We start from the raw sequence: 15,624 nt of genomic DNA, 5'->3' as shown, positions 1-15,624 counted from the left end.
GTCTCCAGCCAAATCCAGGAGCAAATCCAAATCACGGTCTCTTAGAGGTACAAAACGTTATGAGTTTTTCTTTCTCATACTTATTTTCTTGCTAGTTACTGATGGAAATAAGAGCAGAAGCTCTGAAAGGCCTTTTTAATGTTTCTGGCCCAGTAAGGGAGAGAAAGCAGAATGTAAGCACCATGTGAAAGTTTCAGCCAGATTTTCAGTGCAAGAAAGATCCAAAAAGTCTAATAAAATTGAGATGTACATAGATCATGGGGCCTCAGTGTGGCCAGGCCTTTTTATTTTGTTTTGTATTTGTTGGGAATCAATTAGAAGTACTAATTTCTGAGGAAATAATGTTTTTTAGGTCTCTGCAGATATAACTCTCCAACATCCTGACAGATGCCTGAACAGGGATTTGTTTTGATAGTACTTCACTGTGCTAGAGATGAATCAAATGCACAGTGAGAGATGGCTCAGATTGCAGGTTTTCTCCTTTCCTTATGTTGGAAACGGAGTGATGGGCTCAGTCTGAGTCACGTATCCATTCGAGGAATCTCCATATCCACAGGCAGTAGGTGATTATTACCATCTTTATAATCTCTTACAACAACCATGACTGCTTAAGAACAGAGGCATGGAAGATTTTTATTTTTCCTCTTGGAAGTGAACATCATTTTTCACGTCTTTAATTCAATTAATATTTTTCCATCTCCAGGTTTTCACTGTTCAACATCTTCTGATTTCAGAGATCTGTCAGTAGAAGGTAATGAAAATGTAAGTAATCCAGGGTTGTGTGGGTGGGAAATAAACTTTGTTATTAAGTTAAAAATCACAGCTTGAGGTCTGGGTGCACTTCCAGTGGTAATTCATTTGGTAAATCAACCAATTTGTCCTATCATCAAGCTGTCATTTCTGAGCAGTGCTGCACCAGGTCCCTGCCAGGGACTATTACACAAGCCATTATTATTTCAGCCCCATTAGCTTATGGGATACACCTCTTTGCCCAAGCAAAGATGCTAATCAGCTTCACCTTGAAACAGAATATTCAACCTTTTGTTTCTGATAGAGCTTCCTGGATCATTACTAAATATCAATTCAAATTGTAGAGCAAAGAGCAGAGCATTACACTTATTAAAGGGCAAGATAACTTGATCCTTTCTTCACTAGGCTGTGGTGGCAAGTAATGAAGACAAACTTGTGACAAGAGCTACATTTCCATCAGATATGACTCAGTAAGCATCCATCAGCAGATCCACAAAGCTGAAGAAAGGCATTCTTACTTCTGGTCATGAATGGGCTGCCTGAGACTTGAGTAGATTATCTGAGACTTGACACAGCCTGAGATTTCAATTCATTTTCTTCTTCTGACTGTGAATCTGAGTCAGGCAATTAAATTATAAAGGGGCTATCAGCCAATAGGAAACAGCTGCAGAGGCTGGTCTGCAAGAGGAGTCTAATTCATAGACACTATATTCCTATCTGTAGAAGTAAGTTAAATGCCTGACTGTGGAGGCTCGATGACATGTGCAATATTCATCTGTATTTTTTTACTCTGTTATGTGTGGAAAGAAGGTGACTGCACCTAGGGTATGTATTAGGAATGATTCTTGGCCCATACTGATTCCCAGAGGCCCAAGTACTGCTTGGAAGACCACCTAACAGGGCAGAAAACAGAGTCCCCATTCTTGGGAATGTGTCTTGGATCAATTTAGTTTACTAATATGGACCTAACATCAAAAACAAATACCCTTTGTTAATTTATTTTACAATCCCTGAGGATAATTATGGACAAGAATATTTCAAGGTATGCATTGATCCTTTGATCATTCTCAGGCAGTGTTAAGAATCATGAGTATTGTGTTTCTTGCTCCCAGAACCATGAAATGTTTGTTAAAGTATATTACTGATGATGTTATCCAAATGTCTCTTGAACACTGACAGACATGGGACATCAACCACTTTTCTAGGAAGCCTGTTCCAGTGTTTGACCTCTCTCCCTAATATCCAGTCTGAACCTCCCCTTCCTCAACATTAACTTTGAAGAAAATGATGTATTTTTCAAACATGAGCAAGCGTCTGTGTCCTGCTGTCCTAGAAAGGGTTATTGCAGCAGCACTCCAGCAGATGGCTGGCTTCTGTCATGAATAAAATTTGCCCAAGGAAAACATATCGTGCAGCAGCATGTTTGCAGAAAGAGTAGAGATTTATTTCCTTTGGCTGTTGATTAATACAGCAGCTCTTTTTCCACTTTGGACTTGGTAATGATGCTAAAAATAAAAACAGCTCCATGCAGTTCAAGGAAGACAAATATGACATAGCAAAGTAAAATGCTGACATAAAAAGAGTAACAGCATTCTCCCCTAAAATCACTGAACTCCATTTCTGGTTTAACTCTCATTAAAAACAAACAAACAAAGCAAAACAGAACAAACAAACAAAAAAAACTGGCAGTGCTTTAACATTTAGTATTTAATGCTTTTATTCTGGATAGATTCTCTTTGGGTCATGTTAAATTGTCAATCCCCTTCCCTAGAACCAAAGGGAAAAGACTGCACGCATTTAAGCAAATATGTTTGATTTGTCTTGGTGGGAGTATAAAAGATGAAACAAAAGGAGCCAGATGAAGGGATCTTGTGGTGCTTGAGCCTTCAAAACTGTCAATCAGAATACACCCAGGAGGAAGGAAGGAAATATTCCATGTTGGAAACTGTTGGACTCATACAGAAACATGGTCTGAAATCTTCCAGTTTTCAGTCTCATCACATGCAAAAGTATTTAAATCCTAGTTCTTCCAACTTTCCAATGGGGGAAGAACTTTCTCTAGTTTAAGTGTTACAAACAACATACATGGAAGTTTACCTAGTACTGATGCACTGGTATTGTCACTGCCATCTGTGCAATAGCCAAGTCGACAGAAATAATGAGTTTTGCCACTGTATTCACTAGAGGAATGAAATTGTTGCCAGGGAGCCACAACTGCAGGGTGAATATTATGACATAGTGAATCACAGAAAACAAGGCTAAAGGGACTTTCATGGTCTGTCACCTCATCTGTGTTCCTGGTATGCACAGAACTATCCTAAATGCATTTGTTTTGTTAGTTATTTTTTTCATCTCAGATGAACAAACAAGAAAAATTCACCCCAAACATTCCAAGAATAGAGATTCCTTACCTACTCCATTATTTCTATAGCTTTGTGAACATTCATCTTTCCTCTGGCAATTGATCTCACTAAATGCAACTGAAGTCTATTGTTTGTTGACCTAACCTAGATGGTTATACAGAAATATCTACTACCTTTCTCATTCCAGCAACCTTCTGCATATTTCATGTTCACCATCAATTTCCTCTTTACTAGGCTAAATTATCCACTCCTTTCGATCTGTTTTTCTTAGGTCATGTTTTCTTGACTTCTGTACACTCATAAAACTCTCTGCATACTGTCTAGTTTGGTCACTTTATTCCTGTAATGTGGGACCTGAAACAGAGTTCCAAATAACTAGTATTTAAGACTACTGGATGAGCATTTTTAGGTCTGCAAATGAATGCACCTGTTCTGCCATATGGCTGTTGTCAGTTCTGCATGTGTCTTTCTTTTTTTGTTAGTGTAATGCCCTCTCCAGGTGAAGAGGTGAAGGGATTAAACATATTTGCCTGTATTCTAAATAACTGTATTGGAATTTATACTTGGAATGTGAACCAGCCCATAAAAGAACTGCATTTCAAAGGTCCTCTTTCACATCCCATCTGTGCCACAGGAACAAACAGAGCCATAGGTCATCCAGGACAGTATTTTCTGTCTGACAGTTGTCATCATTGACATTTAAAGAAGGTACCATTAACCTCACAGGAGATCATTGTGGGATACTGTGGCCATGGGGGAGTGTTTCATTCCAAAGATGAAAAGACTGGCTAGTTCCAATTTGATAGTTTATGTCTTCTTTTAAAAGTATGGTATAATCCTGAGTCATGAAGCTTGTCCAAGTTCTCAGACTGCTAAATTCTTGGGTATACCAAACTATCACACCATATAAAATGAATGTTTTAACCTTCATGGGGAAGTAATGGATTAGTAGTTAGAGAGAAAGTGATGTAATAGTACCTCCTGACTACTACTGGCTTTTGGTAAGGCCCAGTGTGATATTCTCAGATATAGACAATGAGCAAAAGATGACATGTGAATGACATTAGAAAATCCACTCCTAAATGTACTCAGTTAGAGTGGAAATGCTGATTAGTCTCCTACCAGAGTCTGTCCCAAATCCACAATTATTGAGTTATTTTCATTAAAGCCTTGTATGTTGGAAGAGAGGCAGCAGTAAAAAGTACAGTTAACGCCACAATAAAAAATCTGAGATTAAATCATTTACCATTATTCATGTTTGTTTATGGATGGAAGAATATGTGCAGTTACTGACATCACACTTTAATACATGGACTAATTAGATAGATATGAGCAAAAAAAAGGTCACATATGTCTTCCAATTTCTTAGCTGTGCTCAGTGATCAGGATTGATTGTTGTATATGATATAAACCACATTTGTTGCTACCAGAAAAGGGTACAGCCCTGTCCAAGCGAGAGATTGAGAAAAGTGCTTTCCTTCGTGCATTTAACAGAGCATTCAGGGCTGTATTCACTCATGAAATCCATACCTGAAGATCAGATATTTTTTATGTGCACAGTGTAGTTAAGTGGACTTGATACAATTTTATTTTATTTATTTATTTGTGAGGAGTCTGAAACAAAGATCAGATGGTGATTCTCAAAATTTTGATCACAAATCAGCCTTTAGCAAAACACCTGCAAATTAAATTTTTCATATTTAAGTTTTAGGGAATTTTAGAAGGAAAAGATATAATTTACAATGGAAAATATTTTTAGTAAATCTCTTTACCTTACGTTTCAGCTGAGGTTTTCTTTCCTGGATTTATTATTTCTACATCTTTATTTCTTAAGGGATTGCATCACACTCCTGTCTATGGGACAAAATGTGAATGACTAATACAGAAAACCATTGCTGTTGTCTTTTCCTGTTGTCTAACTATTTATTGTCCTCCAGGATTTACTGGATTTGGCTCACTATATGCTTTGTTTCCATGCAACATCAACTAGCTTCCCTTGGTCATTTAAGTGGTTAATCTTGTCATAAAAGGAAATTAAGTTAGTTAAACAGAACTTTCCCTTCGTGAACTCATGTTGGCTGTGACCACTGACTGAATTGTCTTTCAGGTGTTTTTCAGTAACTCCCAGAATAATCTTCTCTGTAATTTTACCAGGCACTGAAGTGAGACTGACAGGACTGTAATTGGTTGGAATGATTGGTTTGGAAAGCAAAAGCTTACAAGAGACGTGATGTGCACAACTGTCAATTAAGCGTAGGTCTATGCTTGCACTCAGGCTAACCTTACCTACCTTTTACATTGTATATTGTGACTTGCACTTTGAAAGAAGATTCATCAGCCTGAGTCCCAGAGCTGACATTTGCATCTTTAGGCTGTTAGCACAGAATTAATGTCTGTTGTTGCCTTACATAGTGCAGATAGAGCTGAGATGTACGTGAAGATGCTCAGGACAAGTCCTCCAGTAAACATTTCAGGAGACCTACCAATCAGTTCTTGAGGTATTTCACGGTCAACATAGCAAAGAATTGTCCAAAGAAGGCAAGAAATCTGATGAAGGATCTGGAGCACAGGTCTTAGGAAGAGTGGCTGAACAAATTGGAATTGTTCAAACTGGAGAAGGGGAAGGTCAGGGGATACCTTATCGCTTTCTACAACTACTTGTAAGGAGGTTGTGTCAAAGTTCGTGTTGGCTGCTTATCCCAGGTAAGTGGTGGTAGGGTGAGAAGTAATGGCCTTAAGTTGTACCAGGGGAGGTTCAGGTTAGATATTAAGAAAAATTTCTTCTCAAAAGGAGTGGTAAGACATTGGAACGGGCCGTCCAGGGAAGTGGTAGAGCCACCATCACTGGAGGTGTTCAAGAAAAGGGCAGATGTGGCACTGAGAGACATGGTTTAATGGGCAGAGTGGGAATGGGATGATGTTTGGACTAGATGATCTTACTGGTCTTTTCCAACCTTAGTAATTCTGTGATGATTCTATGAAAGAACTATAAAATATTTTGCACACTTGAGCTTGGGTCTTCCTGAGCACAACATGGGCAATATACTCGAAGTTATGAGCAGCCAATGAGAGGACTAAAGCCAGCAGTGTGAGGAAAGTGCAATTGCCTCAATATGCAACTGCATATTCTTGCATGAACTTGGCATCCTGTAATGCAGAGAAGTATTTCAGGGTGCAAAAGCTGCTGTAATGGAGGTAGTAAATATTTTCTTTTGTGATCACTGAGTAATGTGAAAGAAACAAACTTCATAATTGCAATGAGCATGAAAATTTAGAAAAATCTGCAGGGAATGTTATTGGAAATCCTCCATGAGAAGCATTTATGAACAGTGTAAACAAACACTTGTCAGAAAATGACCTGGATAAACTACATCCTGCCTCAATGCAGGTTAAAAAGAGAACACTTTACACTCCATTGCAGCCTCATTTTTGATGCCTCTCTGTTACTGAGGGAGAAATAGAGCTTAATGTAGTACAGATTATCACACTAACCAGAAGAGCATGACTTCGTAATTCACGTGCTAAACATACAGACCCTTGTACTTTTGCTTTCAATATCACATCTATTTTTTTGAACCTGTATTTCAAGGAAAAGATCTTCAGCGATTTTGGCAGGATGCAAAGCTTTCCCTTAAGAGCAGAATTATATCTGAAATTTGACAAACAAATTCTCTTTTAAATTGATGTCATTGCCCCAGAAAGCAAATGCACTTGGTCAATAAAAGCTAGAAACTGTTGCCAGTCTTTCAGTCTCCCACTGCAAGTGACAGTCTTTTATTTTTGTTACAGCTTCCTACAGAGTGCTGCACGGTGCGTAGCTTCACAGTGGACAGAGGTCACCAATAGAGTGTGAGATCTTGTCCTAAAAAAGGAGCTGAGTAACAAGAAGACAAAGCCCTCTAATAATATTAAATCATTCATGTTAGTAAAGACAGAAGCAAAATGCACACAATGACAAAAAGACTTAATGACATTAAAGGACAAAAAGAGCAAATGAAATTTCTTATAGCTAGATATAAAAGGACACAAAGGAAACCATTCTTAAATATATACACACAGCTATGAAATTTGAACCAATTATTAGAAAAAGGTGTATAATAACTAATTATATTAGTTAGATCTATGGAATGCTTAATAACAGTCAAAGCAAAAAGCGTGTCACAGTTATCAGGAGAAGCACAGAGAGCAAAGCAATAAGCATTAAGTCATCTGATATATCTTAGTATGACCAAATGTTGAGTAATGAGTCTGGTTCTTATTGTTTCTCAAATAAATTCTTATGTTAATATGGATAAACTGAATATTTAAGAGGTACGTAGAAAACTCTCAGGAATAGTTAAATGTTTGAGAATTTCATCATATGAAGGGCAAACAAATGAACTAGAACTCTTCAACATTCAAGAAAAGAAGACTTACGAGGACTATGATAGAGGTTTGAATGATGTGGAGGTGTTGATCAAGGAATGGTTGTGCTCTGGTCTAATGAACATACCAAGGGCCATCCAGCAAAATGAGAAATTGGTTCTTTCAACCATGTGGCTTAGATCTGAAACTTCCTGCAGGAAGAGTATACATGGGTTCCAAACAGGATTGTGTATTTCGTGAACAAAAAATCTACTGAAAGAAAAGATGATAGATACCACCCTCTCGTCTAGAAAACAACCGAACTACAAATTACTGGAGCAAGGGAGATTATTCTACGAGAGCTTCATTATCTATTTGACCAGTTTTTTCTCTATGCTTGCTATAACTCATTGATTAGTATTAGAGACAAGACAAAGGACTAGGTGAAACTTTGGTCTGACTCAGTAGAGCTCTTCTTGTGTTCGTGTAATATCTAAAACATGTGCATTATCCCATCATCTTCAAAGTGCAACCAGTAAGATTATCCTTCTGGTTGGCTACTCTGCCAAGTCACAAGACTATCCTGCCCTAGGTAGCCTGATACACACTTTGTGAAATTTAAGCTTCTTTAGTATTCCTACAGAGCCCTCACAATTTTTTCTCTTCTGAAATTTTCCATCTGTTCATATTTTACATTATGTCCGACGGCCAAACTTGCAGTCCCTTGCATCCCACAACAGAATCTGGATTATTCAGTTACGTGCTGTATTATATGCAAAGAATAATTACTTTCCTCCCTAGTTTCACCTCATTTCATCCCATCTTTCTGATTGGACAAACCTTGTCTTCAGTTTTCTCCTCTCAAAATCTCTGCTTTTTATTCTCATGTCTCTCTTCAAACAATCTGTGAGTTTGTGAATATATTTTAAAAGGATCAAAAGAAATACAATCAACTCTTTAATAAAAAAAGAAAGGATTTTATATTCCTATATTTTTTCACCACTTTGTTCTGGTTGCATTTGTTTTTTGTTGTCATTGCTGACACTGATTTTTCTCTGTATGTTGAAATTCACTGGAAAGGAAAAAAATCTCCATCTAATAAATATAATATAAATGAAATATAGATATCTATGTAATAAATTCATAAATTATTTGCCTTTGAACCCTTCACCAGCTCTGTAACCTCTAACTTATCTTCCCAGACTAAGTAATATTTTAAACCTTGAAAAAACTTCAGGCAGTTATCATTTAAAATAAGTTATCTTGTCTGAGAATATCATCTTCATCTCTCAACCTTATTCCTTAAAAATTTTCTTCTATGTTTGCTTTGGCTTGAGGCCACAAATAAGCCAGATTCCATCTGGGTCATTATTTTTATCTTCTGTATATAAAAATCTACAAAACTTTGCATTCTGGAAGTCACTGAATAAGAAATTTGAGTTTATCTTTGGATAAAATGAGATTTTTGTCTCCCAGTGGGATATAAAAAGTGACTTATAGACCTAAAAGCTACCAAAATATGAAATAATTCACACTGGAAAGTTATTTCTGCATTGAGAATTCTGTACTGAAATTATATGGAAAAAGTGTTTTAGAAATATTTTTGGTCTTTTAAAATGGCTTCAAAAGACACTGATGTGGGTTGAATCTATGGCTGATAGGATATGCAACATCAACTTCCAATCCTTTAGCATAGCAAATGACAGGCTAATATAGCGCAAAAACAGGGTGTATGATTAACACTTACTTAAGATGCCCAGATCCTTTGTATTTGAATAATGGTCTTGTATTTATTTTGTGTATGATACACACAGTCTCTTACATCTGATTTACTGCTTTCATGCTCCTGTAAGCTCACTTACATATTCTCTAACGGGGTTCCAGAATTAAGGGAGGATGCTCAGTACATGAACAAATTCAACTGATAAGGGGCTGTTGCAAGATAAAGCAACCAGAAGAAGCTGGAGAGGAAACCATTTCAGATCAACCCTTTGTATAGGCTATTTTAGGATAATAAAGGGCATGATGCTGACTAAGATATCAGAATAAACTTATTTTCTTATAGGTATTGTTTCAGGTTCATGAGTGACTACAAGGGCATGAAGCTGCTTTCTTGCTTTATTCAAACTATGGATCAGGAGGACATCATGTATCTACATCACTACCCTTAATTCTAGTGTCAAAATCTTATCTTTAATTCCTGCTACTGTTATGCTTTTCCTTGCTGAAAGAATAAATGTTTAATTTCAATGAAATAGAAGTCAGAAAAAAAATAGAAAAGTTTTGCAAAAATAAGATTACCTAGCAAGATGGTGTATAGAATGAACCTTCTTTCTCAATCTGCATTACATTCTCAAGAAGATGAAAAAATTCTTCTCCTCATATTTAAAGATGAACTACAAAAATAGCACTAGTGTTTTAGTGAATGTATTCAACATACAGTCCTACTCTGGGCATATGCAATGCCACTAAGCAGCATTTTTTTTAATGAAATAGGACTTTGAAATTCCAGATTCTTTGCTTGTTTTATGGCTTCTGAGATGTAAATGGAAGAGAGGAACAGGTATGTCTCACTATCTTAACAGAGACAGAGATACTGTATTTAAGTTTTACTTTCAGCAACCAAAAAGAGAATGCTGTGTTGTTTGATGTAATCCAGTCTGGCTCCACGAAATCCCAAGAGGCACTGGTGTTGATTTATGATAATACAAGGAAATATGAAGTGTACAAGGAAATACAAAGATATAAAGGCAAGTTTTTGAAATGTTGTTCAGTGAAAAGGAAGAAAAACTGGTCAGTGCTACTCCATCAGGCAAGATCCATTTTCAGTTCACTGACTAGCAGGTCACCACAGGCATTATCAGAAGCTCTGATCAACTGTATCGGTATAATTAAATGTGTCCCATTTTAAGTACGATATCTCCTTGTTCCAGAACTCACCATCACAGAAGATTATGACCTGGTGATGGTGCGAAGAAATACAGCATATAATTTTAGAACTGTACTGTCCCCTATGGCCAACGACATGATTTAGAGAGTCATAGAACTATTAAGGTTGGAAAAGACCTCCAAGATCATCTAGTCCAACAGTCCAGCAACCACCAGTATTTCCCTACTAAACCATGTCCCTTAGTACAACATCTAAATGTTTCTTGAACACCTCCAGAGACAGTGACTTAACCACCTCCCTCGGCTGCCTGTTCAAGTGCCTGACCACTCTTTTGGAAAAGGAATTTTTCCTAATATCTAACCTGAACCTTTCCTGGAGCTACTTGAGGCCATTCCCTGTTGTCCTGTTGCTAGTTATGTGGGAGAAGAGGCTGACCTCCACCTCCCCACATCCTCCTTTTGGGGAGTTTTAGAGAGCAATAAGAAGTTATTAAATCCACCAGTAGTCTTAATTTTCAATAATTAAGTCACCAAATTGTATTTGGTTCTCTTTGATATTCGTATAGCTAACTGGAACCAATTTGTGTTTGTTTTTTGCATTGCTTTTTCAGACTATTGTGGAAGGAGCTGTATGTTTAACCACACATGTTATATATGTTGAACTTTGTCCCACCATGCATTCTGTTTATGTGTCAGTGTAGTGAGCTGCTTCAAACAGTGATGATGTCTTACCAAAACAAATTTTAAAAGTTTGGATTATCTAGAATAGAATTTTCATTCCCAAATTACATAGAAAATACAGATGGGTCTTACTAAGTATTGCATCTGTGACATGATCTAGGTGCAGGTTATCTTAACTCATCAGATTAAGAGCTATATATTTGTAAAGATGACTTGTGAATGAAGAGTTACCGGAGAGATGATGTAGTATGTGTCTATCATTAGGTGAACCAGAAAACAGGAAATTCTTACGCAGAATATAGCAGGAATAATGATTGTTCACACGGAGCTGCTTTAGATTAAATAGGATTTAGATGTAGCTGGATTTATCAATATGGAAATTAATTGTATATGCCTCAATTAAAGAATGATCTCTCTAAAGACAAGGCAATAAATTTTGAAAGTCTTAGCAAGTGATGGTTCATTTTTTCTCTTATTTTGTTGCTATTTCTCTTTAATCTTTAAGGATTTACTCCAAAAAGTACTATAGAATTAATGGAATTTTTATTTGATGTTAGATTAACTCTGTGAGTCTTTTCAATAAACTGTGAGGATTTCATAATTCATGACTCTGTAACTTTCAGTACTGGATGAAGTGCTGCAATCAGTGCTCATCAAACACAAAATATTTATGGATCAAGATTTGGGAATTATAAATCCTGTAATTTATTGGCAATAAAGTAAGATAACAAGAAATAAGATTGAAATATTATGGTGTCGATACATGTATTATATAAAACTCAAACTAAACCGTGACATTAGCACAACGTGACAGAGCACACAATGCACAACATGAGATGGCGCATACACTCTACTGCAGAATTTAATATATTTCATTCGTTGTCTTTGATAGCTTTTGGTGTAAAAAATTCTATACAACAGGAAAGGAAAAAAATCTACTTTTCTGGTAGACATATTTTTAACCGAGACCATTTGAATCTGTTTCATGCCTTGAAATGTAAACCATTTGGGACTATAACACATAATGAGTACAGGATAATGTATATAAAAATATAAAAGGCACAGGAGTGATATATTCCCTAGCGATATAAATCCTTTCCTAGGGATTTAGGAATCACCAACACACAGCTACTAATCTGAGCCTTGCCAGCACCACAGCTTTCAGGAAATCTGTAAAAGAAGAACAGTTTTATCTGTGATCAGACAAAGTAGTAGTTTCAGGCAGTTAAAGCCCTGTGATTTGAGGCCTGTACAACTCCTGGGAGTGAACTATTGTGGGATATATTGCCACAAGAAGTTTGGAAGCAGTATTTATATGGATACAGATGTGGCTGGTCTGATTTACTGAAGAAAGCACTGAGCTGTTGGAGTCATACACCACATCTTTGTGAAATCCCTCCACTACAATCACTGACTAAGAAGCTATTCTGGGGGAGCACCATGAAATGATTACTGTTTTCTTAGCCACCTGCTGAGGCATCCATTCCTGAGGATAAGATATCAGCTTTGCAGTCCTTCCTGACCTGCTCCAGCCGTGTTCCTAACCCCAGGGTGAAAATGGAAATCAAAGGCTCATGATCAGAACAGAAAGAATTGCAAAATTTGGATAAATCAAAGCATAAATCCATGCAACATTTATCATAGTTCTCTGAGCTGTTGGTACAGAGTTGCTTGCAACAGAAAATAATACAGCAATAGTAAAGTACAAAATAAGAGTGCATTTTGAATTACCATCTACGTATTATTGAAAGACTGCATGTTTCTCCCATGATCACTGGAGAAAAAATACCTGCAAAGATACTTTTCACAGGAAATGTTTTACCTTCTGTTAATTATTTTGATTCAATGTGAGGAGAAGCAACAGCTTTAACAATTGATTTTTCTTGAAGTATGTTTTCATGATTATTACATGCAGTAGCTGAAAAGCTAAGTGCCAGAAAATATATTTATATACATACTGTCAATTGCCATTTTCAAAGACAAAGTTAGGATCTTAGGTTTTCTTTACCATATGCAACATTCATTTTGATGCATCCTTTGATTCAGTCTCTTAATAGCTGATTGAATTTATGTGCTCGTGCAAATCTTCCTTTGCTGTAAGTGCCACCAAATTCTTGTCAATTTCCAGATTTTTGGAGAAAGCTACCAGTATCCCATAGACTTGTTCTTTTGACATAAGGTGAAGATAACGTTCAATCAAACATTGGGTTGGAAGATGAAGTAGCCTGAAGAAAAAGGAATGCAGACTGTTGGCATAGATACTTTATCACTCTGTCATGGGAAAAGTTTTGGGTCGTTTTATTTTTTACTTCATCTTAGAGGTGAGCAACTCCTTATCATTCTCCTTTTTTTTCTCATGTCGTATGTGAATTCTGGAATGGGAACAATCTGGGACAGATGTTTCCTTCCCAGGCTTACAGATACACACGCAGAATTAGCTACTATATGTACTATTTTCTGTGTTTGTGAAATAATGAAGGAAGAAATAGTGGTAGAGAAGTGAATAAACTGCACAACCACTCCATGTAGAAGTCAAGCAGGTTGTGGGTTTCAAGAAATACCTCACTTTCCTGCATTCACTTGCAGGTATTTTCTTTCTTGCCTCTGAGAAGATTTTTATAGCAACCTATGCCTGAAATGCAATCCTAAAATTTTGAAACAGCCACACCAGGAACACTAACTTCACCTCCTAATTCAGAAAATATGTACCTAAGTACTTTGCTGAATCAGGCTATCAATTATAGTGGGGTAATGATCCCTGCGGGAAACCTGAAAGGGAACAGTAATGGTGATGATCTTTCTTCATTAGCAAAGTCTTTCCATGCCCACATATCTGTCTTCTGCACAAGGGTGGAAGGAACTGACAGATGAAATGCCTCCCTTCCAGATGCAATTGGTCAGACAGAATGACTGTGAATTGGTCTTAATAATGTTCAAAGGATAACATTCTTGTACCTTGTCTCAGTAGCAGCAACTGTGCTGAGGTGAGTGAAAATGACGTCTGTCACTGGCAAAAGGGCTTACAGGAAACACTAGGGAGCTGCCACCCTAGTCATTTTATCAGAAAGAAAATCCAAGTGACTTCAAATAATCTACAATTGCCAAAAGATTTTTTTTGGCTGTATGAGTGTCGAGGAGAAGGGGCAATGTGCAAAGGGGAGCTTTATTTTCCTGGAGGCATTACAACAGGAGAAGCTTTCAGAGATACATAGCACACCACAGCGTGATACCAAGTGGGCAACATATGCGTACTGTACACAAAACAGAGGGGAGTGGCTGACTCATGAGGGCTGCACAGCCATCCAGAAGGACATCAAGAGGTTGAAGAGGTGGGTTGACTAGAACCTCATGGAGTTCAGCAAGAGGAAGTACAGTGCTGCACCCGAGGCGAAACAGCCACAGGCACCAAGTGCTGGTGGACACCAAATTGAACATGAGCCAGCAAAGTGCCCTTGGAGAAGAGTTAATAGTGTTCTTGGCTGCATTAGGCAAAGTATTACCAACAGTTCAAGAGAGGTAATGCTTCCCCTTTGCTCAGTATTGATGAGGCTGCACGTGGAGTAGTGTGTCCAGTTCTGGGCTCCCCAGCACCAGAGATGTGGACATACTAGAAAGAGTCTAATATAGGACCACCAAGATAATGACAAGATTGGAGCACCTTTCCTCTGAGAGAGCTGGAACTCTTCAGCCTGGAGAGGAGGAGACTCAGGAAGATCTCATCAGTGCATACAAATACCTGAAGGAAGGCCACAAAGAAGTTGGAGCCAGGCTGTCCTCAGAGATGTCCAGGGCCAGAACAAGAGGCACTGAGCCCAAAGATGGACACAGGAAGTTCCATACAATCATCAGGAAGCACTTCTGTGCTGTGTGGTTGATGGAGCACTGGCACAGGTTGCCCAGAGGTGGTAGAGTCTTCTCCTTGGATACCTTCAAAAGTGGCCAGGTCATGAGTCTGGGCATCCTGCTCTGAGTGTCCTGCTTGAAGATGTAGCAGATAAAATCAGAGGTCCCATACAACCTCAACTGTTCTGGTATTCTGTGATATATTCTGCCACGTGAAACTGTGATTCTTTATCGCAGCAATTGGTCACTAAGCCTTAGAGATCCTGGTCTTCCTCAATTGTATTAGCTTATAACTCATGGCAATTACTAGTGTGATTCCTATGAGACACTGAAAGAAAAGTGTGAGAGGCTAAACAAAAAAAAGCATCTAATTCAGTTCAGTTTACCACTTACCAGCAACTGCTATGGTACTGCTAAAACAATTTATCATAGTGGGACAGCTTGATGTTAAATTTGGGCTTTTTTTTTTTTTTTTTTTTCCCTAGAAGCCCTTAGAAATATATTTTAATAAATTGAAATTATAGACATACATATCTACATTTACTAAGTGAATATATATATATATATATAATGTATACATAAATAGATATTCCAATGAATATTGAGATATGACAAGGTAGGATAAACTGAGTTTGGTCAAGGATTCTTCTTTGTAAAGTTGAAAACTGTGTGGAAGGGTTCCTGTGGTATTCCTTCAGCTTCAGAGTGAGCTATAACATAACAGAAATCATCAACACTTCTGTATGTGCTGGTA

The sequence above is a fragment of the Gallus gallus genome, chromosome 2 (genome assembly GCF_016699485.2).
Source record: "Gallus gallus isolate bGalGal1 chromosome 2, bGalGal1.mat.broiler.GRCg7b, whole genome shotgun sequence".
NCBI lineage: Eukaryota > Metazoa > Chordata > Aves > Galliformes > Phasianidae > Gallus > Gallus gallus.
This window is presented reverse-complemented; position numbering follows the sequence as displayed.